Source organism: Balaenoptera borealis (assembly GCF_965194805.1).
Source record: "Balaenoptera borealis genome assembly, chromosome: 1".
Classification (NCBI taxonomy): domain Eukaryota; kingdom Metazoa; phylum Chordata; class Mammalia; order Artiodactyla; family Balaenopteridae; genus Balaenoptera; species Balaenoptera borealis.
Genome location: NC_138860.1, coordinates 158,003,414 through 158,028,766, shown reverse-complemented (window position 1 = coordinate 158,028,766; position 25,353 = coordinate 158,003,414). Strand labels below are relative to the sequence as shown.

The 25,353-nt window shown below is 40.2% G+C and overlaps 1 pseudogene across 1 annotated transcript; it reads left to right on the top strand.

Annotated features, from left to right (window-relative positions):
- Positions 1 to 265: 265 nt before the first annotated feature.
- On the top strand, positions 266 to 21,689 carry LOC309620634 (non-histone chromosomal protein HMG-17 pseudogene; annotated as a pseudogene). The gene is made up of 2 exons: positions 266 to 343; positions 5,050 to 21,689. The product of its transcript is annotated as a non-histone chromosomal protein HMG-17 pseudogene (transcript).
- The last annotated feature ends 3,664 nt before the right edge of the window (positions 21,690 to 25,353 follow it).

The following is a 25,353-nucleotide window of genomic DNA, read 5'->3' as shown; positions in this document are numbered from 1 at the left end:
AAACCCACAAAGCACAATGTCAAATTTTCATGACAGCAGTCTCCTGGTGTCCTTTGCTGAATTTGGCAGACAGGATTGTCAGAGGAAAAGCATTGATGGGGGGTGGGGGACAAAAGCAGTAGTGTGACCTGGCAAAGGTAAAGGGCCATGGCATCAGCTAAAGCAGCGGTCCGCAACATTTTGGCACCAGGGACCGGTTTCGTGGAAGACAATTTTTCCATGGACAGGGGTGGGAGTGGGGGTGGTTCACGTGGTAACGCGAGCGATGGGGAGCGATGGGGAGCAGCAGATGAATCTTCGCTCGCTCATCCGCCGCTCACCTCCTGCAGTGCGGCTGGTGGAGGTGGGGAGCAGTTGCGGACCCCTGAGCTAGAGCACTTAAACTTTAGTGTGCTCACAGACCCCTGGGCATCTTGCTAAAATGCAGACTCTGAATCCACAGGTCTGGGGATTCTGCATTTCTTATTTATATATTTATTTATTTTTGGCTGTGTTGGATCTTGGTGCTGCGCATGGGCTTTCCCTAGTTACGGTGAGCAGTGGCTACTCTTCATTGCGGTGTGCGGGCTTCTCACTGCAATGGCTTCTCTTGTTGTGGAGCACGGGCTGTAGGCACACAGGCTTCTGTAGTTGTGGCACACGGGCTCAGTAGTTGTGGCGCACAGGCTTAGTTGCTCCGTGGCATGTGGGATCGTCCCAGGCTAGAATCCTTGTCTGCTGCATTGGCAGGCGGATTCTTAACCACCGTGCCACCAGGGAATTCCGTGGGATTCTGCATTTCTAAGAAGCTCCTGGGTAACACCCATGCTGCTGGGTTCACAAACCACGTTCTGAGTAGCATTTCTACACGGAAAGTCAGTATAAGATTTTTAAAGAATAGTACATTTTTGGGGTGGGGGCAGAGGGGGTGGCTACAGCAAAAAGTAAGGCATATACAGAGCATAAAGGACCATAGAAAATTTTACTCCTCCAGAGGTGAAAAATTCCTGTTTTTCCACAATGGTCTACAATTATGCATCACACCAAGTAGAATAAGGAATAAATATAACAGATTCATGAGCAGCAAAGGAATAAGCTGGAACAAGAGCAATAAGTTCATCCTCTTGTGTGCAGTATGTGAAAGGCAGAGGGACCCTCTTTACATCCTCCTGCTGAAACCAGAACTTCCTGAGGGGAGCTTTCCTTGAGAATCTCACTGACCTGTTGGTATTTTAGGAGGGGTTAACATAGAGTGGTGTTAGCTTTAATAACTGCAAAGCCATCATGAGCTTCTCTCTTTGTTGGAATTGGAAATAGGCTGGATTTAACAACGGCAATAATCATATGACCAGAAGAAGTGACATTTCATATCCGCTTTGCTGGGTGCTAGTGAATATCACTGTTTGTTTTCACAGGATGTGAAAGAGCTGCTGTAGGAGGAATGCTCCATCAGTGCTAACCAAACAGAAGTCAGATGGCAGATTGACTGCCACTGGTCAGTTCCATCCCACATCCAAGGAAGACATGATTCTAATCTCACACAAATATTTCCAGAGAACTAATGAAGAGGGAACACTTCCCATGTGATTTTATGAGGCCATCATAACCTTGATGCCAAAACCTGACAAGGACATTTTCCAATTTTAGTATATGTGCTGCCGAAGCGAGCACGACAAGGACACTTTGAGGAAGGAAGATTATAGGCTGGCCAATCTCACCCCTAAATATAAATACAAAAATCTTAAACATAGCATTAGCACACTATGTCATTGGTCTCAATTATTTGTTGCCCCATCCTATGGGAGAATTATACTTCTAATTCTCTATGGGCATCAGGCGTGGTCAAAGGACTTGCTTAAGCCAATAAAATGTGAGCAAAAGTGACCCACGCGCTTTTCAAGCGGAAGCTTTAGGAGCCATTGTGTGGTTCTACCATTGATCCTTCGGTGATATGAGTAGAGTGCCCAAGGTAAGGACTGCTCTACCCTTTTGGGTTCCAGAATGAAGAAAATGTGAATACTGCAGCCAAAATTTAACCTGAGCACAAAATAAACCCTTTTGCTCCAAACCACTGAGATCTGCACATTGTTTGTTACTGCAGAAATGGAGAAAGTGTAAGAGGATCAGCTGCTTAGCCTGGTGGTCATTGGTCTGGTTGATGATGTCATTGATGGGCCATTTGCTGCTTCTGGGTAATATAAACAAAAGAAGTATGCACAGGTATAAATAGCAGTCTAAAAAGGCTGGCAAATCTTTGTTCACATAATGCGCAGTCTCAGATGACACAAGCAAAGACAGGGAAAAGGAAGTAGTGATCGATATTGACATGACAAAGTAGGAAACCAAATTATGACATTAATGGACACTCCAGGCCATAAGGATTTCACCCCAGATATAATTAGAGGAGCTGTCCAGGTTGAGGTAGCTGAGATGTGGATACTGGCAGGAAAGGAGTTTGAAGATGTATCATGACCTCCCGATTCATCCCTTAAAGAAACACAGATCCATCTACCCCAAAGAATCTGTTCAAGCTTACACTCAGCAAAGAGCTCAACTCACCTTTAGTAATGAAACTCCTACCCCTAATGGATTTCCTGTGCTGTTATACTGTTAAGCTGTAAGTGCAGCTGTCATTATTTAAAGATTGAGTAGTGTCTTTAAAAACAAATACTGATGATGCCACAAAGGAAAAAGAAAACTGATTTGTTAACTAATAGCCAGATGCAATGATACAGATATAGACTCTATGTTTTTTGTTTTGTTTTTATTTTTAATTAGGGTAAAACATAACAAAATTTACCATTTTCATTATTTTTAAGTGTACAGTTCAGTAGTGTTAAGTATATTCACATTGTTGTGCAACCGGAACTTTTTCATCTTGCAAAACTGAAACTCTGTACTCATAAAACAACTCCCCATTTCTTCTTCCCACCCAGCCCCTGGCAACCAACATTCTACTTTTTGTCTCTATGGATTTGACTACTCTAGGTGCCTCATAGAAGTGAAATCATGTACTCTTTGTCTTTTTGTGACCAGTTTATTTCACTAGAATAATGTCCTCAAGTTTCGCCCATGTTATAGCACGTGTCAGACTTCCCTTCCTTTTAAAATTTAGTTTAATATTTTGCCCTTTATTGAGATATAATGGACATATAGCACTGAATAAGTTTAAGGTGTACAGCATAATGACTTGACATACATATACTGTGAAATGATCACCACAATAAGTTAGCATCCACTACCTCATATAGTTACCAAAAAAATTTTTTCCTTGTGCTGAGAACTTTTAGGATCTAGTTTCTTAGCAACTTTCAAATATGCCATACAACAGCATTAACTATAGTCACCATGTTGTACATTACATGCCCAGTACTCATTTATCTTATAACTAGAATTTGTACCTTTTGACCACCTTTATTCAATTCCCCCACCCTTTTCCTTCCTTTCTAAGGCTGAACAATAGTCCACTCTATGTATATACCACATTTTATTTATCCCTTCAAAGACTCAAAACTTTTGAGATATACAAAGTCTTTCAAAAGCTAGAGAGATACAGGCTGTTTCAGTGTCTGTGTAACAGCTGCTGGGTGTGGTTGCTGGATATAAGAATGAGAGGTCAGGATTTCTGCCAATTCACCTAAACACCCAGAAGGTTTAATCTCTGCTTTCAAAAATTCTGTTTACTTAAACTAAAGAAACAATGTACACTTGAGATATTTTTTTAATGAGAGAGGAAAAAAGCTATGATAATTGCTAGAAATTATTGATAACTATTCTTTTAGAAAATTAAAAAGTGCTAACAGATAAAGAAGAAGTAAGATTGACTTTTCTGCTCAAAAACTGAATTTTCCTATGAAATTTTAGGAAGTGGAATTAAGTTGTTGAGATTTATGGAAACTCTGCCAAATATGTATTAAAAGACATTGCATCAAGGTGAAATAAGCTCTATTTCCAACCAAACTGTAAATGGTTCCAGTTTTCTCTTTTGATTTGCAATTTTACTGCATACTTTTAAAGGAAACAACTAAAGTGGATTTAATTGTTAAAGTAGTGGAACATTGACCTGTACCCTTTTGTTCAGGTAACTGTAGGAGAAGACTGGCTGGAGGTTTCAGAAAAGAGATTTTGGTGTTGAATTTAAGAGAGTTCCTCCTCTAACATGTACATTAAAAAAAAATTAATCTGAAATTTGTGGACGCTGTTCCAGTAGTAACCAAGATTTAGAATTTCAGATGTGTAAATCCAACTAATAAAATACCTTTAGTTTGAACATTCAAAATATCAATCAACTTGATTCACCACATTCACAAATCATAAGAGAAAAATCATATGACTGTTTCAATAGACATAGAAAAAGCATTTGATAACATTTAATATCTATTCCCAAAAACTCCTAACAAACTAAGAATAGAATGACATTTCCTTAGTCTGATAAAAGCTGTTTACAAAAACCCTGTAGCAAGCAACAAAGCTTTCCTTTTGAGATTGGAACAAGACATGAATGCCTGCAATCATCACTTCTATTCAGCGTTGTCCCTGAGGTCATAGCCTGTGATGTATGAAAAGGAAAAAAATTAAAAGATAAAGGACTGGAAAGGAAGAAACAAAACTGGCATTATTTGCAGATCCTATGATTATATGTATTTAAAAACCTTAAGTAATGTAAAGATAAATAATTAAAACTTAGCACAGTTGCTAGATATAAAACCAACACTAAAAAATCAATTGTATTTCTATATACATTCCTGTAAGAAAGCAAAAATTGAAATTAAAAAAAAATTCACAATGGCATAAAAAAAAAATGAAGTCCTAGGAATAAGTCTACCAAAATATGTGCAAGACATCTTCAGGGAAAATGATAAAACTTTAATGAGAGACATTATAGAAGACCTAAATAGATGGAAAGATACATTTATGTATTGGAAGAGTAACATATTTAGTTTCTTCAAATAGATTTATAGATTCAATGCAATACCAAAGAAAATGCCAGCATGACAATAATGTCATAAAATATTTGTGGGAATGTAAGTGGATAAGAATTACCAATTACCAGAGCAGTGAAGAAGAGAGGCGAAAGTGATCCCTGGACTGACCAAAGCTGGTGCACCATTGCATCCCCGTGTCCAGAGTCTATGTGCGGTCTCAACCAGGCCCAAGAGAAAGTCTGAAGGGGATGCTAGAGATAAAGCCAAGGTGAAGGACAAACCACAGAGAAGATCTGCAAGGTTATCTGCTAAACCGGTTCCTCCAAAGCCAGAGTCCAAGCCTAAAAAGGCCCCTGCAAAGAAGAGAGAGAAGGTACCCAAAGGTAAAAAAGGGAAAGCTGATATTGGTAAGGATGGGAATAACCCTGCAGAAAATGGAGATGCCAAAACAGACCAGGCACAGAAAGCTGAAGGTGCTGGAGATACCAAGTAAAGTGTGTGCATTTTTGATAACTGTGTACTTCTGGTGAGTGTACACTTTGAAATACTATTTTTTTAAATCAAGTTTTATAAAAATGCAAAACAAAAAAAAAGAATTACCAATTACCTCCTGAAAAAAACTGAGACAGTAGGACCCACACTACTAGGGAGTAGTATTTGTTACAAACCTATCATAATTAAGATAGTGTGGTATTACCAATGTTCATAGCAGCATTATTTACAATTGCCAAGATATGGAAGCAACCTAAGTCTCCATCAGCAGATGAATGGATAAAGAAGATGTGGTATATATACCATGGAATACTACTCAGCCATAAAAAAGAAAGAAAATTTTGCCATTTGCAGCAACATGGATGGACTTGGAGGGCATTATGCTAAGTGAAATAAGTCAGACAGAGAAAGACAAGTACTGTATGATATCACTTATATGCAGAATATAAAAATACAGCAAACTAGTAAATATAACAAAAAAGAAGCAGACTCACAGATGTAGAGGACAAACTGGTGATTACCAATGGGGAGGCGGGAGGGGCAATATAGTGGTGGGGGAGTGGGAGGTACAAATTATTGGGTGTAAGATAGGCTACAAGCATGTATTGTACAACACAGGGAATATAGCCAAAATTTTGTAATAACTGTAAATGGGGTGTAACCTTTCAAAATTGTATAAAAAGTAAAAAGTAATTTTTAAAAAGATAGTGTGGTATTAGTGTAGAAACTGGCCAATGGAAAAGTATGGGTTTGGACAAAGGAAGCCCATACCTACCTGCTATCCAAGAGGACTATCCAGCCCTGGGTACCTCCTCATATAGACCAGTACCTTCCTTGGAAATGTTATTCTCTAAAGTCTGGAGCCAAAGTCTCCTTCAAGAAGTATGGCAAGGGCTAGAATAAATGCCCATAATGAGAGAAGGAAGACTGCCTCAGGCTACAAGCATTTGGGGACATTCTCCTAGGAGATTTTGTAACTTAGTTTATACAAGGAGCACATTCAAATAGAGTCAATATAGAGCTTCCACCATCCATGATTTTACCTCATAAGAACATACCTTGTTCTGATAATTCTCAGTTCATACTGGGAAAAACCACTCACATCTGTACCTGGAGGAGAGAAAAACTTCTCAGTTAAATCTGGTCTGACCCTCTCTTAGCTCGATCAATTCAATGACAATGGTTATAAAAAGGTGATGAAAGGGACTTCTTCCTGTTATTCTAGAAGGTTCATTAGGACCAAAGCTGAGAACAAGGCAGCATCAGGTGTTCTGATAATTAAGGGCTGGCCACCCCTTTGAGGACTTAAGAGGTAACCCACTAGCTCTGCTACCCCTAACCACCATTCCAAAACCCCCTCTCAAAGAAAGCAGAAAAAAAAGGAGGAAGGAGAGAGGGAATGAGGGGGGTTATCAGACACATGAGTCTTTGGCCTAGGGAGAAGAGCTATGGCTTTTCTTTTCCCTTCATGCTGGGGAGGAGGAGATTTCATGCCCCTCCCCAAGAAAGGGTGGTCCAAGAGAATCACTTGTAGGGATATTGGAGGTAATCACACAAGGAGACTGGCATCTCATGCCCATGCTGGACATGAAATGGACTTGGTCTACCTTCTGTGTCTGGTTGAGCAGGAAGAAAGGAAACTGGATAGAGATGGCAGGGTAGCAAGAGAGTACTACCATGGAGCAGTCTGTACTCCTATGATTTGGAGTTGCCTATAGGCCAGTGGCTACCAGCTGAGTTTACACTATGCTGCCAGTTCCCTACTCAAGAGTACCGGATGAGGAGACCCCACCAACTGGAGGTTATGGAGTGTACTACTCCCATCCTGACTTCATAAGAATCATCATCTCCAACCTGATGCCACACATTTTATGATTCCATCCTATTCCAATTTCCACTCCCATTCTACCTCCACTCGTATCCCCATCTCTATACTCCTCTCCTCATCTCCATTCCCCCATCCCTACAGATCCATCTTCCCATCTTCATTTTCATTCCCATCCTTCTCCTCCTCTATCCCCCTCTCTATCCTCAGATTCTACCCCATCCCCATCCCTATCTGGTCTGCATTCCACCCACATCTCCATCTTCATTTTTATCTTCAGTTTCATCCATCTTTATCACCAGCTCCTGCTTCTTCCAGGGTTCGTTCCTATCCCGTTCCAGTACTCATCCTTGGTGAATCTCAATCTTCATTGCTATCTCCATCCTATCTCCAATGCACCCCATCCCTATTCTTACATATTTCCTTTCCATCCTCACTTCATCCAAGGTGAAAATTGAGAAAGATTCATGAAGAAGTCTAAAAGTTTGGAGGAATGTTGGGGACTATGAAAGCTGATGATCCCTCCATACAAAATTTCCTCCCCAGATTCCAAGTGAGAAACTTCAAAAGAAATCACTCACATTAGATTTCAGATAGAACTTCTCCACTGTTCATGGTGCGTGTAGGGCAGGGCAGGGATTGGGATAGGAAGTTGGAGGGAGTAGAAGGGAGGTAAGGCAGCCTGAGAGAGATACAAAGACACAAAGAGAGAAGCTAGGATAAGTCAGAGACCAGAAGAGGCAAAAGAGAAAGAAACATATGGAGTAAGAGATCTCAAGTCTGATTTAATCTGAACCTCTTTCCATTCCTTCCCCCTCTTTTCCACAGGTCAGGCTTTGATACAAGGAATTTAGAGAAGGGAAAAGTGTGGTCTGCCTTTTCATTCAATCCTTTGTCTGTTCAGCATTTTTGTTGTTGTTGTTTTGTTTTGTTTTTTTCCCAAATGACTATGAAAGGAGCTGGAAATGGACAATTATCTGGCTGCAGAGATGATCCTGTTTGGGATGGAAACGGAGAAGTTGGGGGTGGGGTGGAGATGAGAATAGAAGTGGCACTGTAATGATGATGATGAGTTGACGAACATGCGACTAGAGTTTTAAATTATACTGAATGACTAGAAAGCTAATGAGCCTGCCCAAGACATTAAGGCACTGGAAAGGGAAAGGTGACAAAACCGAGTTGAAGGCAGTGATTAGAGAATAATAACGGTTTTATGTTTGTACCCCAACCGAGTTTTAGACCATTCAACAAGCCAGTTACCTGCTGTGTAGAGTCTCTTCCTTTTCCTAAGACTTTGCTATGAGTTCTCCTGACCTTACCTGATAGTGAGCTGGGAGGTTTCAAAAGACAGATAAACCCATACAAAGAAAGCCTGGCTTAGCGATTCTGAAAGGTTTCTTCCCTTATGTTAGAGCTAGGAATTCAGAAGTGGAAGCTCTGTCCAGTTACCTTCTGATAAGATTCGCGGTAGAATCTCAAGGGTTGTTTAAGCAATGTCTTTTCTTGACTCCTGGAATGAATCTTAAGAAGTACTGGGCCATTACTTCTGCTAACTCTGCTTCTTCCTTTTTCCTTTTGATTCTTTGTTTTGGTTTCTGGTTATTGGTCAGGTCTGTTTGTGACTTGTCTAACTTGTCTTTTGGGCTGTGTCCCTTTCCATAGCCGGTCCATGAAAGGAGGGCACCAGACCACTAGGCCAGGCTGGACTGCATTGGCTGAGAGGGCAGTCTAGGTACACAAGAATTTAACTGGGGTGGTCCAATGGTGGTCCAATGGTTAGGACTCCACGTTCTCACTGCCTGGGGCCCAGGTTCAAATCCATGGTGGGGGAACTAGCTTCGGTGCAGCCAAAAAAAAAAAAAAAAAAGAATTTAATTGTGCAGGGGTGATGAGTTTTTCCCATGGGTAGCAGCAATGGTCAGGAATCTAGTTTTATGATTTGACATTTGGTGATCTCTGCCAGGTGGATGATGAGATCTCTCTGTTGGGTGAGGAAAGATGACAGAGATTTTTTTTGGTTCATTGGTTCTTTTTATTTGTCTGATTGTTTATTTGTGAGATTAAGTCACTTAAAATATTTTGTGCCCAGCGGAAAGGAGAAGAGCCCTTTGAGATCTGGACTGGTGAGTTTTTGTGATTCTGTGTCTACTCTGACTAGTGGCTCAAGTTGTAGAACTGAAGCTGCAAACTCCAGACAGTCTGTAGGCTGATAAATGAGAAAAGCCTTAAATCTCATTATTCCAGCTTGGAATATTTTCCTACCTCCTAAGGGTGTTAACAAATTAGATTATAAAGACTCTCAAATTAAGGGAGATATGTTCTGATTGGTTTATAGAGACTAACAAGAGCTTACATAAATCCAATATTGCCCAAACTCCCAGACCACAAAGAAGCTGAACTTCTAATACTTTAAATGGGTTAAACAAAACAAAACAAAAACCACTTTCTCATAGAAACTACTAGCTTAGAAGCAATTTTATACAGAATCCAAGTTCATGTCATCAAGCAAGCTTTAATCCTTAGTCAGAATCATCTGAAAATTTTGTCTTTAAAAACAAACATGTCATTTTCCAGATTTTACCAGTGTAGAGTATAATACAAATATACAGTTTAGTTTATTTGATTTTTTAAGTTTGCTTTTGTTTTCTCATGAAGAGAAAAGTTGATATGAACATTCTGATATACAATATACTCCTCTAACACTGTTGCTAGATCACCTTTATTATAACTTTTACCAAAGTGACTAGGTTCTGCTTCAGAGAGAGAACACTGAGAACTGTCTATCATGAACAAATATTTTATCAAAACTTTTAGGTTCCTGGACCCAATTCCATGTGTGTGTGTCTGTGTGTCTGTATAGACTTCCCCACAACAACAAATAATTCTTGGACAGCAGGTGGGTGTCCTACAATTCAACTCAATTCTGACACTATCTACCCGGAGGCAGCATCAGATCCCACACGTTAAGGGTTCAGACCCATAAGCCCCCCACCCCATCCTGCTCTTCTCTAGGGGTTGTTACCTGTGCTTCTGACCGACTGGCTACAGATTGGAAGTTCTCGTGACCCACTCCTTCTCTGGGTTTGAGTAATTTCCTGGAAAGGCTCACAGAATTCAGAGAAATATTTTATTTACTGGATTACTGGTTTATTACAAAAGGATATAACTCAGAACAGCCAGATGGAAGAGATGTATAGGGCAACGCAAGGGTAAGGGTGCAGAGCTGCCATTTCCTTTCCAGGCACTTCCAGAACCTACCAGAATCTCCATGTAACCCAGAAGCTCTCTGAACCCCATCCTTTTGGGTTTTTATGGACACTTTATTACATAGGCATGATTGGTTAAATCATTGGCCATTGCTCCTCACCCCCTCCCAGAAACCAGAGGGGTGGGACTGAAAGTTCCAACCCTCTAATCACAGGGTTGGTTCCTCTGGTGACCAGCTCCCATCCTTAGGTGATCACAGGCATTCTAAAAGTCACTTCATTAACATAACAAAAGACACCTTTATTACTCTCATCACTTAGGAAATTCCAAGGGTTTTAGGAGCCAGAAACAAGGGGAAGACAAAATATATATTTCTTATTATAAATCACAATTTATAATATTTCTTGTTATAAATCACAAAGTCACAAACCAAAAGAGTTTATAAGAACACATGAAATAACCCCCACTGCTATACACATCACTTTTATACCTTCTTAAGTGGCAATTTGACTGACACAAAGATCTAACTACTTCATAACATATAAAAATAAGAAGCAGGGGCTTCCCTGGTGGCGCAGTGGTTGAGAGTCTGCCTGCCAATTCAGGGGACACGGGTTCGAGCCCTGGTCTGGGAAGATCCCACATGCCGCGGAGCAACTGGGCCCGTGAGCCACAACTACTGAGCCTGCGCGTCTGGAGCCTGTGCTCCACAACAAGAGAGGCCGCGATAATGAGAGGCCCGCGCACCGCAATGAAGAGTGGCCCCCGCTTGCCACAACTAGAGAAAAGCCCTCGCACAGAAACGAAGACCCAACACAGCCATAAATAAATAAATAAATTAATTAATTAAAAACAAACAAACAAAACAAAACCCGTGTTTAAAAAAAAAAGAAAATAAGAAGCAAAGCTAGATATAAGCTATACCTCATGACCAATGTTTGAGCATCCTATCTCACTTAGAAATTACCCAGATATACAAAATTATACTTACCATTTATACTAGGTTTTAAAGTTAACTAAGGATCTTGGGAATTATATACAAGCTGACATATTACAGAACCTAATTAATGTTGCTATCAAAAAGTTTGTCAGAATTATACTTCAGTTTAATTAAACACATAATTTTATGTTTTTCTAATCTTTTGTTTCAAAACAGCTTTGTTGATACCATACAACTCACACATTTAAGGTGTATGATTCAATGCTTTTGGTATATTTCATTATTAATTTTTAAAAATTGTGGTAAAAGAAAACAAAACTCTAATTCAAAAAGATATATGCACCCCTGTGTTCACTGCAGCATTATTTACGATAGCCAAGACATGGAAACAATCTAAGTGTCCATCAACAGATAAATGGATAAAAAAGGTGTGGTATGTATATATACATACACACACACACATATATATATATATATACATACACACACAATGGAATACTACTTAGCCTCAAAAAGGTTGAAATCTTGCCATTTGTGACAAAATGGATGGATCTTGAGGGTATTATGCTAAATGAAATAAGCCAGACAAAGACAGATACTGTATGATTTCACTCCTATGTGGAATATAAAAAACAAACAAAAAACCCAAAATAAATGAATAAAACAAACCAAGCAAAAATAAACATGTTGATACAGAGAACAGAGTAGTAGTTTGACCAGGGGATAGGGGTAGGGACAGGCAGGAAGGAGGAATGGGTAAAGGGGATAAACTGTGTGGTGATGGATGAAAACTAAATTGGTTGTGAGCACACTGTAGTCTACATAGAAGTATAATGTTGTACACATGAAGCTTATGTAATGTTACAAACTAGTATTACCTCAATAAAAAATAAATTTAAAAAATTTCCCTGATATGAAAAAAAATTGTGGTAAAATAGATGTTCAGTAAAAATTTCCATTTTAACCATTTTAAAGTGTACAATTCAGTGGCATTAATTGCATTCACAATGTTGTTCAATCATCAGCACTAATTCTTTCCAAAATTTTTCATTGTCCCAAACAAAAACTCTGTAATCACTAAGCAGTAACTTCGCATCCAACCCAAGCCCCAGTCCAGGTAACCGCTAGTTTACTTTCTGTCTATATGAATTTGCCTATTTATTTATTTACTTTATTTTTTGGCCATGCCACGCGGCATGCAGGATCTTAGTTCTCTGACCAGGGATTGAATGCAGGCCTCCTGCAGTGGAAGCACAGAGTCTTCACCACTGGACCACCAGGGAAGACCCTGAATTTGCCTATTCTAGATATTTCATGTAAGTGGGATCATACAGTATTTGTCCTTTTGTGCACGGCTTCTTTGACTTATCATAATGTTTTCAAGGTTTATTCATGTTGTAGCTTGTGTCAGAACTTCATTCTTTTTTATGGCTGAATAATATTTCATTGTTTGATAGATCACATTGCTTATCCATTCATCTGTTGATGGACACTTGGGTTGTTTCCATCTTTTGGCTATTGTGAATAATGCTGCTGTGAACATTGGTGTGCAAGTCCTGCTTTTCTTAATCTTAAACATTATATGGAAGTGACGTTAGCAGGGGTTCAATAAGTATCCATCCTCCTTTTTACCAGTATGAAATTGGAAAAATCTATTCTGCCATCATGCCCATTCCTGGAATATCATATTTGAGAATACATCTCATTCAGTCTGGCAAACCTGATTAAGGAGAGAGGGTTTCAATTCATATGTGGAATCAAATCCCACAAAGCCCTTCCAGGAACCTAAAGTGGCATCTTACCTGTTCTGTGGTATAGCATTGCAGACTTTCAGGTAGTAGTAAGGAAGGTCCTTTCTGGCATGCCAAACCTCAGCAGATTTGGGGAATCTTGAGAAAGGATTCTTTATAGCTGCTGTAGGTGAAACATGGTGGAAATAATTTTTGTGGGGTTTCCGAGCCATAGGATTGAAGGGCAGATAATAAAAGTCTTTAGAAGTCTAATCCTAGATTCCTTATGACATCTCTGGACAAAGGTTACTTCTCTGGCCTTAGTAGTTGTTCATCAGCATGTCACTCTAGCTCAGCTGCTTGATATAAATGAATCAGGCCAAACACTGTGAGGCCAGCCTTACTTTGTGATCAGGAATAATCTTTGGAGAATATTTATGATCACAGTGGGGGACTATTAAGAAAAATTGTATAAAACTGGTAATAAGGCAAAAGGATGACTACATGTCCTTTCTTTTAAAGTTTTTCAAAAAACTTCTTATTTTGAAACAATTTTCAATTTTCACAAGAATTACAATGATAGTACAGAGTGTTTCCATACACCTGTCACTCAGCATCTCACATCTTATGTAACCATGTACTTTTTTTTTTCTTTTTTAGTTTTTCAAAGTTAGTATTTTATTCATTAAAGCTATAACGGTAAAAAGCCCAGTTATTCCTTAAGCTTTTGTTTCATATGGTGATCATATTTTTCTTTAAAGATATAATTTCTATTTGTTTATATTCATATAATTTAATACAAATTTTATATAAACTCAAACTTATACAATTCTAATATTTCATATTATTCTATTTTAATGTCCAGGAAATTTTATTAATCATTTTAAAGTGGCTTTTATAATTCTTTTATATTTCCTTATGTTTTCATTGCATGCACAAAATAACATATTCAGTTATCTTTTCTTGATTGGTTTTTCTAAGCGTTTATCAATTTTATTAATCATTTCAAAACATCAATTTGGGCTTGTTGCTTTTCTTTATTTTATGCTTGTTTTCTGTTTCATTATTTCTGCCTTTATCACTATTTCTTTTCTTCTACTTTCTTTTTAAATTTTTTTGCCCCAGCTTTATTAAGATACAATTGACATATAACATTGTGTAAGTTTAAGGTGTGCACAACCTGATGATTTGATACATGCTGTGAAATATTATAAAATGATTACCACAGTAAGATTAGTTAACACCTTCATCACCTCACATAATTAGCTGTGTGTGTGTGTGTGTGTGTGGTGAAAACAGTAAGATTTACTCACTTAGCAACCTTCAAGTACACAATACAATAGTGTTAAGTATATTCACCACACTGTACATTGGATCCCCAGAACTTTTTCATCTTAAAACTGAAACTTTTTACCCTTGGACTAACTTCTCCCATCTTTCCCCACCCCCTAGCCCCTGACAACAACCATTCTACTGTCTGTTTCTATGAATTTGACTCTTTTAGATTTCACATGTAAGTGAGATCATATGATATTTGTCTTTCTCTGTCTCTATTTTTATGATATAGTATAGCTACCCTGTTTCTCTTTTGGTTTCCATTTGCATGGAATGTATTTTTTCATCTTTTTACTTTCAGCCTATGTGTGTCCTTAAAGATGAAGTGAGTCTCTTTCAGGCAGCATATACTTGGGTCTTGTTTTTTTTTTTTTAATCCGTTCAGCCACTCTGTCTTTTGCTTGGAGAATTTAATACACTTACATTTAAAGTAATTGTTGATAGGAAAGGACTTACTATTGCCATCTTGTTAATTGTTTCTGGCTGTTTTATAGTTCCATTTTTCCTTTCTTTCTCTCCTGTTGTCTTCCTTTGTGGTTTGATGATTTTCCATAGTGATATGCCTTGATTCCTTTCTTTTATGTTTTGTGTATCTATTTAGGTTTTTGCTTTGTGGTTACCCTGAGGCTTACATAAAACTTCATATAGTTATATCAGTTTTATTTAAGCTGATAATTGTGATTGCAAAACCTCTACTCTTTTACTGCTCCCCTCTATTTTATGGCTTTGATGTCACAATTTACATCTTTTTATATCGTGTATTTGTTAAAAATTATTGTAGCTATAGTTATATTTAATACTTCTGTCCTTTAACCTTTATACTAGAGTTAAGTGGTTAACACACCACCACATTAAAGAGTAGTATTCTGAATTTGACTATCTATTTACCTTTATCTGTGAGTTTTATACTTTTAGATGTTTTCATGTTATTAATTTGTGTCCTTTCATTCCAGCTTGAAGAACTCCTAGTTCTTAGAACAAGTAGGTCTAATGGTGATGAACTGCCTCAGCTTTTGTTTGTCTGGGAAAGTCATTATCTCCCCTTCATTTCTAAAGGACAAATTTGCCAGCTAAAGTATTCTTGGTGGGCAGATTTTTCTTTTAGCACTTTGTATATATCATTCCACTCTCTCCTTGCCTGCAAAATTTCTGCTGAGAAATTCAGATAGCCTTATGGGGGTTCTCTTGCATGAAATGAGGTGGGTTTTTTAAACATTTTTATTGGGGTATAATTGCTTTACAATGTTGTATTAGTTTCTGCTGTATAACAAAGTGAATCAGCTATATGTATACATATATCCCCATATCCTCCCCCCTTGCATCCTCCCACCCTCCCTATCCCACCCCTCTAGGTGGTCACAAAGCACTGAGCCGATCTCCCTATGTTATACAGCTGCTTCCCACTAGCTATCTATTTTACATTTGGTAGTGTATATATGTCAATCCTACGCTCTCACTTCGTCCCAGCTTACCCTTCCCCTCCCCGTGTCCTCAAGTCCATTCTCTACATCTGTGTCTTTATTCCTGTCCTGCCCCTAGGTTGATCAGAACCTTTTTTTTTTTTTGGATTCCATATATATGTGTTAGCATACAGTATTTGTTTTTCTCTTTCTGACTTACTTCACTCTGTGCGACAGACTCTAGGTCCACCCACTTCACTACAAATAACTCAATTTCATTTCTTTTTATGGCTGAGTAATATTCTGTTGTATATATGTGCTACATCTTCTTTATCCATGCAATGAGATGAGTTAAAAAAAATTTTTTTTTCTGCTTTCAGAACTGTATCTTTGTTTTCGTTGTTTGACAGTTTTATTATAATGTGTCTCAGTGAAGCGTTCCTTGGGTTGACTCTGTATGGGGACCTATGAGCTTTGTGTATTTGGATGTCCATATCTCCTCCCAGATTTGGAAAGTTTTCAGCTCTTATTTCTTTAAATAAGCTTTCAGCCCTTTTGTCTCCCTCTTCTCTTTCTGGGACTCTCATAATGCACATACTGTTTGCTTGTTAGTGTCTTAAAATTCATGTAGGCTTTCTTCATTCTTTTTCGTTTAGTAAGAATGTTCAAGAATGTTCTTTGTTCTCCTCTGATTGGTTAATTTCAAAGGTCCTGTCCTCTACTTTACAGATTCTTTCTTTTGCTTTATCCAGTCTGCTGTTTATGCTCTCTATTGCATTTTTCATTTCACTCATTGTATTCCTTAGCTACAGAATTTCTGTTTGGTTTTTTTTTTTTTTTAATTCCTATCTCTCTATTGAACTTATTTTGTTCATGTATTGTCTTTCTGATTATATCGAATTGCCTTTTTTTGTGTGTTTTCTTTTAGTTCACTGAACTTCCTTAAAACAGCTATTTTGAATTCCTTATTGGGAAGATTGCAGATCTCTATTTCTTTGGGGTTGGTTACTGAAAATTTATTTTGTTCCTTTGGTGGTGTCAAGTTTCCTTGATTTTTCATGTACCTTGAAGCCTTGCATTGCTATCTTCTCATTTGAAGTAGCAATCACTTTTTTCATTCTTTATTGACTGGCTTTAGGAGAGAAATACTTTCTGTCACCCTTGCTAGGGATTCTGAGGCTTTCTTGGACCTTTCCTAAGGGTATGCTGCTTCACACTTGTTCCCTCCTGTGGCAGAATTAAGATTGCATGCTTTCTCTTGATCCTGCAAAGCCAGACCAAGTGCTGACAGCCTCCCTTTTGCTTTCCCTGTGACGGTACTGAATGCTCAAGTCTGTGATTTCTCCCAGGCCTGCAGAGTTGGGCTGTTTTTTTCTGTGTGCTCACTAACCATCTGCAAAAGTTCACTCTTGCCACCACTGCGAGCATAGAAAGCCAGTCATGAGGTGGGGGTGTGTGTGGGTGAGGCATGTGGAGTGCTGGGGGAGCTGTGAGCCAGTTGGGGGGATTTGCAGGTGAGGCATCTCCAGTGGCTCATGGGCAGCCTTCCTGATGGAGTTTGTGACACAGTTAGTAGTATCTATGTTCCTCTGCTGCCCTCTTTGTGCTCTATCTGCTGCTCCCCATCTTCCTGTTGTGCAGCACACCTCAGTATTCCGGATGGGGCAACAAAGAAGCGGGAGTCTTCGGCAGTGGAAGGCACAACTGGGGATACTGGGCACTTATTCACAAGCTCATTTTCCCCCATGGGAGAAATCATGGGCCAAAACAGTCTCCCTTGGCACTGAGCTGTGCCTTCTTGGGGGAGGGGTGATTCAGGTAAAGTGAAATTGTTCCTCTTACCTCTTTAATTTGTCTGATCTCAAAATTGCCTAAATTGGTGCTTTTTGGGAGGAAGATGGTAGAAAGCTCTTATTCTGCCATGATGATGACATCACTCTCTTGAATCCTTTCAATGTTATAGTGGAGTATGGTCCCATAGGCTTATTTATTATTTGATTCTCTAGGGTGGGTACCTTTGTTTGACTTGCTATTACTACTAATTAGGGCCTAGATTCTCTGAAGTTACATGTTGACTTGGAGATTTTTGCCTAGTAAAGATCTAAATGATATCTATCCAGTAGAGAAGATAACTCCAAAGCTTATAGTTTTAATGCCCTGTAGTACATTAACTAGTTTCATTTTGTCTTAGTCAGTTCAGGCTGCTATAACAAAGTACCATAGACTGGGTGACTTATGAACAATAAAAATTTATTTTTCACAGTTTTGAAGGCTGGAAGTCCAAGATCCGGGTGCCAGCATGGTCAGGTTCTGGTGAGAGCCCTCTTCTGTGTTGTAGACTGCCATCTTCTCATTATATCCTTACGTGGCAGAAAGAGAGTGAGAGAGCTCTTTGGGGTCCCTTTCATAATGGCACTAGGCCCCTTCATGAGGGTTCCAGTCTTGTTACCTAATTATTTCCTATTACCATCACATTTCAACATATGAATTTTGGGGAACACAAACTTTCAGTCCATAAGCCTCTAATTCAGCAAACTTATTTAAGCATTCCTTTCCCATGTAATTATGTAAATCTCTGTTCTTTAAACGCCCTTTGAATCAGCTTTCCCAACTTTCTGAGTTAAGCTTTAAAAAATTCTACTTCGACAGAGTTAATGTGAGCCTAGTTCTGAGGGTTGAGATGACATTACTGAGAAATTAAGATCTTCTCTATGGTTATATAATTTGACAATTCAGAAAACCCTTATAGTTTTTTTTCTTTCCTGGAAAAAAATTTAAACATACCCCATGTTTGTCAGATCTTAGCATTTACAACATATGCCCCAGATTCCTTTAAAGAGAAAGAAATAGTACAGATATGTTTAAAACTCCTTAACTACTTCTCTTGGATCTGCTTCTTTCCTTTCCTCCCTCCTGCCCCTTGAAACCACTGTCTTAAATTTGGTTTTGATCATTCTCATGAATTTTTAAAATCTTTATTATATATGTATATATCCATAAATAATATTTGGTATTATTTTGTATGTTTTAAAACTATTTATATAAGTTATCATATTGCATGATTCCTTTTTTTCTATGAGCTTACATTTTTATAAATAAACTCTATTTGGGAGTCATTTTAGATTTACAGAAGAGCTGCAAATGTAGTACAGAGAATTACCCTTCACTCAGCTTCCCGTAATGTTAATGTCAGACATAACTGTGGGACATTTGTCAAAAACCAAGAAACAAATACAGGTACAATACAGGTAACTAAACTACAGACTTTATTCAGATTTCACCAGTTTTTCCATTAATGTCCTTTTCCTGTTCTAGGATCCAACCCAGGATACTACATTACATTTATCAGATTGCATTTTTGAGATTTATAATGATACATGGCATTCTTATTTATTCATTCTAACTGAAGATAGAATTCCATTGTTTGACTGTAACCAAGGTATGTATTCTCCTATTGGTAGATATTTAGGTTGTTTCCAAATTTCTTTTACTATTATAAACTGGGGCAATCCTTGTACCTTTGTCCGTATTTCTTTACCCTGTCAGGAAACAGAAAACATCTATCTGTTGCATCTATCTGTAACTTATAATGAAGTCTTAGCCTATACCCTTCAAAATCTGGCTCTGACTTTCTGTTCTAGCCTCATCTTAACTCCCAGACAACCTTTCAAGTTCACTACTGACTTCTCCAGCTCTCTAATGTTTTCTAATTCTGCCCAGTGCTTTCCTGTTTCCCAGACTTGTCGTTTCTGGTCATCTTCCTCACCCTACCATCAGCCTCAGCGGTATCTGTTAGAACGCTGTGCGGATCAAGAGCAGAATGGGATTAGTAAGTAGGTTGTAAGAAATAATTATGTTCTTAAAATGTTGTTGTTGTTGTTTTTAATGATCAGCATGGATATGGAATAACACCACATAGAGGCATATGAAAGTTCTGTCTGTTCTATTACCTTAGGATAAACACATTTGTCAACTTCATTCACTTTTTATTCATTTTTGCATTTATTCAATGCCTTTTTATGCCAGAACCTGTCCTGGGTTCTGGGAAACAAAAATAAACCAGTGCTTCTCAAACTATCTTAGTGAAGGACCATTTCTTTTCTTTTTTCTTTTCCCAATCAGTCAAGAATGGATTCTTTTGTAAAATACAATGAAAATCAATTACTAGAAAAATAAAATGAAAAAAAGGACAGACAAAATACAAGTGTCAGTTTTTCATTATTAGATTCAATAAACAAAAATTACTTGCCAAATTACTATAAAAGTCTATAAATGTTTCTCTCGATTTCTGTACCTATCTCATTGCAGACTGGTTAAGTCTGCAAACTGGTGTCATCCACGGACCACACCCTGAGTAGCATACAGGAGAGAGAGGTAAACACAGAATGGGGTATGTATATGTGGGCCTCAGACTGGGAGGGAGGAAGGCAGAAAAGGAAGACTCTTAAGCAAGTAAAAACTAACCACGTGATCAACAAAAAAAGCAATTAGCTATTTGTGCCAAGATGTGGGTAACCCAAGGCAGTGGGAGCACAGAGGAGGCACCTAACCAGCCTGAGTATCAGGGAAGTCTACCTTATAGGAGGTGCAAGACAGGTAGGAGTTAGTCAGCTTGCGGATGCTCTAATGACGAGCGGGAAGGATACTCCTGGCAGAGAAACAAGTTCTGGAGACATTAAGTAGCATACGGCTTGCAGAATTACCTTTCCTATGATTTGATGGACTGACTGCTTTTCTCTGAGCCTCAGCATGCATAAATGGATGTGATAATCCTCTCTTTGAATGATGAAAGAAGAGAAGGATGAAAATGTAACAATGTAACAATGCCTGGTGCTTGGTACCACTGCTTTTTTGTGTGTGAGGAATACTCACAGGAATCAGAGCTACCTTGGATGGCGGGGTAGAGTGGGTGGAGGGACAGCTCATTGACCCAAGACTGGTGTCCAGAATGACCCGGGCTTTTGGGGGGTGACAGGGGAAACAGGGGGACATGCCTGTCCCTGAGTCATTCCCAGGCCTGAGACATATTTCTTTTAGGACAGTCAGCAGACAATGGGGTGTAGTTTTATGCTGGGGCAGGAGGCAGGACCCCAGAGTAAGCTCCTCTTCCCCTCCAGTCCCTGGTGTTCCAGATGTCCACAACAAAAATAGGCTCTAAATTAAAAGGCTGAAGGGTGGGGCTGGCTCTGTCTTGTGCCTTGCCCTGGGGAATTTGATGAAATAAAGACATTAATGGGTTGTTCATAAATCACAAAGCTAATCCTCTCAGGTTCCGGTTGCTAATAAAGAAAGTGAGAATCAGGAAGATTAAATCAGTGATCCCCAAATCTCAAAACCAGAGTGATATGAAATTAATTAATATGAAATGTGATTTGTGAAATAATTTTATCCTATAGAGGAATAAGGTGTTAAAAAATGATCTAATATGTCAAATACGATTCATTTCACAAATATTTTCTAAGTTTCATGTTGGAAGAAACACTAGGTGTATGGTAACTGGAAGAGGCATCAAATGGGAATCAGAGGGACTTCCCTGGTGGTCCAGTGGTTAAGACTCCGTGTTGCCAATGCAGGGGGCGTGGACTCGATACCTGGTCGCGGAACTAAGATCCCACATGCTGTGAGGTGTGGCCTAAAAAAAAAAAAAAATTAACAAACGCGAGTCAGCGATGGCCCAGGAAGAGGTGATACTGGAGCTGATACCTGAGCTGGTGTTAGTCATGGAAGCATTGCCACTATTTCTCAAGGGCCTGCTCTCAGCCCCACCCCATGCTCGTAGCTGGAGACACTAAGATTCTTAAGACTCTTGTTATCTCACCTGTTACCATAGAGCAAAAGTCCCTGCTCTCACCAAAAGCTCTCTTGTCTCTTTGTACCCTGTGTTCTGTCTTTTCTTCACTTATCATAGTTGCTTCTATAATTTAGCCCTCTCTTTGCTTCAATGTCAGTTTCAAACTCCTTCAAAAAAGTTGTTTATTGGGGCTTCCCTGGTGGCGCAGTGGTTGGGAATCTGCCTGCCAATGCAGGGGACACGGGTTCGAGCCCTGGTCTGGGAGGATCCCACATGCCGCGGAGCAGCTGGGCCCGTGAGCCACAGCTGCTGAGCCTGCGCGTCTGGAGCCTGTGCTCTGCAACAAGAGAGGCCGCGATGAGGCCCGCGCACCGCGACGAAGGGTGGCCCCCGCTCTCCGCAGCTGGAGAGGGCCCTCGCGCAGAGACGAAGACCCAACGCAGCCATAAATAAATAAATAAATAAATAAAATTTATTAAAAAAAAAAAAAGGTTGTTTACCAGGCAGTGTCTCAGTGTCTCTACATCATCAGTGCCTGTTCCCTTCTCACCCACTCCAATCGGGCTTCTATATCCTCTATAACTGCTTTTGTCAAAGTCACTAAGGACCTCCACCTTGTCAAATCTAATAGGCACTTACCTGTTTCTTATCTCAGCAACATTTGGTGCAGTCGAACATTCCCTCTTTTAAATACATGCTTCTCTTGGCTTTTTTGTTTTGTTTTGGCCATGCTGCATGGCTTGCAGGATCCCAGTTCCCCGATCAGGGATCAAACCTGGGCCCCCTGCAATGGAAGCGTGGAGTCCTAATCACTGGACCACCAGGGAATTCCCTCTCTTGGCTTCTTGAAATAGAATTTCCTGACTTTTCCTCTACTTTTCTGGCTGCTACTTCTCAGTGTCTTTGGATGACCTCACTGTTCTACCAGATCTTAAATGTAGAGGGAACTTGGGTTCTGTCCTCAGTTTTTCTCTATCTCCCTAATTGATATCATCCACTCTTATGGACTTAAAACCACCATCTCTATGCTGACAACACCTAAATTTACATTTACATCCTTGACCTCTCCCTGAGCATATTTAATAGCCATCTCAAAATCGACATGTCTAAAATGGAATTCTTGTTTCAGCTGCCTCCAAATCTTCTCAGATTTCCATCTTTCCATGTTACTAAATTGTGCAGTCATCTCTTGGTTGCTCCCCCAATAATCTAAGGGTCATCTTTGATTCCTCTTTTCCTCCCAGCCCTTTACCATTCCAATCCATTACCAAGTCCTGACTTTTTAAATTCTAAAATATTATCTAATGACCACCCCCACCCCCCCACCAAACACTGACTTCTCTTTCTTGGAGACCTCCTTTAGCTTTCAAACTGGTGTCCCTGCTGCCATCTTGTCCATAAGCCTCAAAGGAATGGAATGATTATTTTCTTTTTATTGAGGTATAGTTAATTTACAATGTTGTATTAGTTTCAAGTGTACAGCAAAGAGTTTCAGATTCTTTTTCAGATTCTTTTCCATTACAGGTTTTTACAAGATATTGAGTATAGTTCCATGTGCTATACAGTAGGTCCCTGTCAGATGATTATCTTAAAAACTTAGATCATATCTATTTCCTGCTTAAAATCCTTCAGTGGCTTCCCATCACACTTAGAATAAAATCCAAACTACTTTCCATGGCCTCCAAGACCCTGCCCATCTCTGCCCTCATGTCATTCCACTCTCTCCCTATACTCACATCACTGAGGTCACCTGGCTCTCCCATTTCCCCTCTGGCCTGCCAAGCTCTTTCTTGCCCCAGATCCCTCCAATCTTCCTATGTCTGGTTCATTTCAGGCACTTGGTTCTCAGGTGAGCTGTGTCCTGTTTTGTTTTCTCCTCAGTACTCACCACCATCTAAAATTATGTTAACTATTATTACATTCATTTCTTGTCTGCACATTTAGGATGAAAATTCCCTGAGCGAAAGAACCTTGTTCTGTCTTATTTGCCAGTGTATCTCTAATTCCAAAAAATAGTGCCCAACGCACAGTAGGAACTCCCGAGGTATCCTTGAAAAAAGACTTTGCTCCCCGGAGCTCCCAGTCTCCGGTTTGTACACACAAGGACATCGGTACGTGGCCTGTAGTGGAGGATATCCAGCTTATGGCAAGAACCCCGACCTGGTGGGTTGGTGTTGGAAGCTCTCCTGTCTGCAGACGCCCTACACCCCGATCTTCTGCTCTCTCCAGCCTCTTTCCCTTGTTCCTCCACTCGGAGGTCAACAACGGCTGGCCAAAGTCTGAAACCTCGGTGTTCCCCACCCTCACTTGGGCCAAATAAAGATGCTCAGACTGAAGGGTGGATGGGGTAGGTAGGGTGGCGAAGACGTGAGACATAATAAGTGATGAAAGTCTTGAGGTCCCCTATTAGTGACCCTGCTGCGTTTGGGCAGGATCAGCGCGAGGCTGAAGCCCCGCAGGGTGGGGCAGCGGCTGCTGGGTGGGTCAGTGGGTGCGGCCCTTGGCTCCGCCCCCCCTGCGCCGTGAGAAGCTGAGAGCGGTGATTGTGGCGTGGTGGTGCCGCGACACCAGACAGCGATGCTCGCTGAGTCTGAGCTCTGTTCAGGTGTGGGCCTGGACCCTCGCGCAGGCTCGATGTGCAACCGATCCCAGGTTGAGATGGAGCAGAGAGCCGAGGACCGAAGCCAGTGGCATGGGGCTCCGCACCAGTTCACAGAGGTGAGTCAGGGCGTCAGCCCCAGGGCCCCGCGTGGGAGCTGAGGGCATGGAAGCTGGGGGAGTGGAGGGAAATAGCAATCTGGAGGATTAGGGGTCCGAGGGGCAGGTTGGGAAGGGAGGGGATGGAAGATCAAGAACCTAAATCACGTGTCGTTTATTCAGTTAATATTCTTAGCATTGGGTGCTGGGGGTAAAGAAGTTCCAGGTAACTTCTGATAGAGACTTTTGAATACTCAGGAAAGAAGACAAAGTTAGAAAGTCAGCGGGAAGCAGACAGGGAGGAAAAAATTACTAATTGGCAGGCCTTTGACAGACCCTGGGAATACAATGGTGAGTTTACCATAAGATAGTTTACTATTTTATTAATAAGTAGCTAAAAGATCGGAAGTGTATAAATTACTGTAAAGAAGAAATACAGGGGCCACAGAAACGAATAGTAGAGGTGTTTGATCTGATTTAGGAGGTGGAGAAGACAGCTGAGGATTCTGTCTGGGACCAGAGACAACTGTTTAGGTGAAGGGTTAGCAGATCCTGAGACCAGAGACAGAATGCCTCCACCTTGGAGGTAATGAAAGATGGACTGTGAGACCAAGGCCAAGAGACTGATGGGAGAGTGGTCAAGCGGAGGGGAGGCAGGGACCCCAGAACCACCTAAGTCATGCGGGGCTTGAGTTGGTTATTCCAAGAGCAGGGGGAAGCCATTGATGAGTTTAAGCATGATCGATCACAATTAGATTTGTATTTTTTTAATTTTAATTTTATTTTATTTTATTTATTTATTTTTTATGGCTGTGTTGGGTCTTCGCCTATGCGCGAGGGCCTTCCCTAGCCGCGGCAAGCGGGGGCCACCCCTCATCGCGGTGCGCGGGCCTCCCACTATCGCGGCCCCTCCCGCCGCGAAGCACAGGCTCCAGACGCGCAGGCTCAGCAGCCGCGGCCCACGGGCCCAGCCGCTCCACGGCATGTGGGATCCTCCCAGACCAGGGCTCGAACCCGCGTCCCCCGCACCGG